This window comes from Chinchilla lanigera, unplaced genomic scaffold (genome assembly GCF_000276665.1).
Source record: "Chinchilla lanigera isolate Chin_1 unplaced genomic scaffold, ChiLan1.0 scaffold00266, whole genome shotgun sequence".
In the NCBI taxonomy this organism is placed as follows: domain Eukaryota; kingdom Metazoa; phylum Chordata; class Mammalia; order Rodentia; family Chinchillidae; genus Chinchilla; species Chinchilla lanigera.
This window is the reverse complement of record NW_004955667.1, coordinates 52,484-55,287: the sequence shown is the minus strand read 5'-3', so window position 1 is coordinate 55,287 and position 2,804 is coordinate 52,484. Positions and strand designations below refer to the sequence as shown.

General features: G+C 35.8%; 1 long non-coding RNA gene across 1 annotated transcript in view; it reads left to right on the top strand.

Annotated features, from left to right (window-relative positions):
* The first annotated feature begins 2,373 nt into the window (after window positions 1–2,373).
* LOC102017938 overlaps window positions 2,374–2,804 on the top strand; it is a 2,778-nt gene continuing 2,347 nt past the window's right edge. The window contains exon 1 of the long non-coding RNA XR_265181.2: window positions 2,374–2,562. This is a non-coding gene — a long non-coding RNA (uncharacterized LOC102017938). The remainder of the gene's footprint in view (window positions 2,563–2,804) is intronic.

The following is a 2,804-nucleotide window of genomic DNA, read 5'->3' as shown; positions in this document are numbered from 1 at the left end:
CATATTTACTCTTTTAGTTTCTCACACCAGAGAAGTGATGCAATATTTACATGTGTGTCCAATGCATTTCATTTAACAGTGTGATTTCAAGTTCCATCCATTTAGCTAGAAAAATCTCAAGTTTATCCTTCATGGCTGAGTACTACTCCATTGTATAAAAAAGCCACATCTTTTTTTTAATGTATTCCTTGGTTGATGGGCATTTCTGTTGGTTCCAAGATTTAGCTATTGCAAACTGTGCTGCTATAAAGATTGGTGCACATATATTGCTGGCGTATGCTGCTGATAATTCCTCAGAGAATCTACTCACAAAGGAAATAACTAGGTCTAATGAGACCTCTAATTGTAGTGTTTTGAGGAATATCCATATTGATTTCAACAGTGGTTGCATCAGTTTGCACTCCCACCAACTGTAGAGAAGGGTTCTTTTTTTCTCCACAGTCCCTCAAGCATTTGTTATTTGTTGAGTTCTTGATGATAACCACTTTTTCTGGAGTGAGATGGAATCACAGTATTGTTTTAATTTGCATTGCTTGAATGACCGGTGATATTGAATGTTTTTTCATATATTTATTTGTCATTTGTTTTTCTTCATCTGAGAAGTGTATATTCATCTCAGGTGCCCAGTTTTGGATTGGGTCTTTAAATTTGGGGGTTTGATTCTTTTAAATTATTTGAATGATCTATATTTAGTACTTTCTCTGAGAGACAACAGGCTAAATTTTTTTTCCATTCTGTGGATTTTCTTTGCACTCTGCTCGCAATTTCTTCTGCTGTGAAAAAGCTTTTCAATAGGATGAGATCTCAGTTGTTGATTGTTTGTGACATTTACTGTGCAGTCAGGGTTTAGTTCATGAAATCTTTCTCTATACCTATGTCTTCAAGTGTTCTACTTAGTCTCTTTTCCAGCAGATTTAGTGTTTCTGCTTTAACATTTAAATCTTTGATCCATTTTGGTTTTAGCTCAGTGCTTGGTGGTAGACATGGGTCTAGTTTAGTGTTCAACATGTGGAAAGCCAGTATTTCCAGCACCATTTGTTAAAGAGGCTATCTTTTTTCCAGTTAATGTGTCTGGCTCCTTTGTCAAAGATAAAATGGGTGAGTGTGTTTGGAGTTTTTTCTGCATCTTCTGATCTGTTCCATGATCCTAAGGTCTGCTTTTTTGTCAGTACCATGCTGTTTTTATCACAGTAGCTTTGTAGTAAAATTTCACATCAGGGGTTATGAGGTCCTCTGCTTTGCCTTTGTCGTCTAAAATTTTTTTTGCTATTCTAGTTCTCTTCCAGTTCAAATGAATTTTCGGGATGTTTTCTCTAGTTAGTTGAGGTGTGCTAATGGTATTTTGATTGGGATTGCATTAAATCTGTATAACAATGTTGGAGTATGGTCATTTTCACTATGTTGGTTCTCCATACCAAAAACAAGGGATATATTTTAATTTTCTGATATTTTCTCTTTATTTTGTTTTTTGTGTTGATGCTTATAGATTTCTTATGGTAGACAGTTTTACCACAGTATCCAGGCTTCCCTTGAAAATGTGTATTCCTCAGGGATATGTTTTATGTGTAGGTGGTTCTTGGTCTTTGTGTCTATCTCAAGAACATACCTTCCCAATTTATTAAGGATGAAAAGTGAACCTAGTGGAGAAGATTGACAAAAAATCAGTAATAATAATAGAGAATCATCCTTTGCCCTTGTATATAATCTGATGTTTACTGTTCTATGCAGCAGGAGAGAAAGGGAAAAAGAGTTTTGGGAATGATGATGAGGAGGGGGTGAAGAATAATAATGATGAAACTGGTGAGAAAAGAAGAGAGTAGGGAAAGGAAAAACAGTCATTTTCCTCCTACTTCCTCAATGAGCATCTGACTAAAATAAGTGTGAGTGGAGGTGAGAAGATATTTTCTTGTTATTCAGCCTAACTCCTATGTGCCTTCAGAACGGAAATACATCATCATCTTGAATGAGATGTTACTGTCTAGAGATACATGTTCTTTCAAACAGCATTCACCCCATCTCATCCCAACAGAACTAGAATCTCCTAGAGGGCATGAGGAGTGCAAATGACCTTTAGCGTATAGTTCTCACAGTGAAGCAACTACTGCAGCTTTTGATGAGCAACCCACGAAATATCACGTATATTCTTGTTTGAGGGATGTAGCTGAGAACTCCAAATCTGTAGCTCTTATGCATTTGTTTCATTTACTTGTTTTTTTTTCCTGGATTATTATTTTATTTAAAGTTTTTATTAGTACATGTTTACAGAACAGAGTGATTGCATTTATCATGGGGAATTTGTGCACGCATATAACACATCTTGGTTTTTTTTTTTTTTTTTTTTTTTTTGGTCTCTTTCCCATTGCTCCCTGAACTTGTTTTCATCTACTATTTCCAACCAGGTTCAGTAAGAAGAACAAGGAGAATATTGATCCTTACATATACATGCCCTTTGGGAATGGACCTAGGAACTGCATTGGCATGAGATTTGCACTCATGAACATGAAACTTGCTCTCATACGAGTCCTGCAGAACTTCTCCTTCCACACTTGTAAAGAAACCCAGGTCAGTCAATAAACTTTCTGCATAAACAGTGCCTTATCGGGAGGTCTTTAAAAAAACTAATGTATCTATATGCAAAAATGAACATGTTTATGCATCTTTTCATAATTTGTTCTATGGGCAAAGGATCTATTTGGACTTGGTGCAAACTTCAAGGGTCCTTCAGTTGTGGAGGTGTAAATCTGTGTGCAATTATAAAGCACAGCTATAAAGATCATGTAGAGTGAATGCAAATTAGTATAATG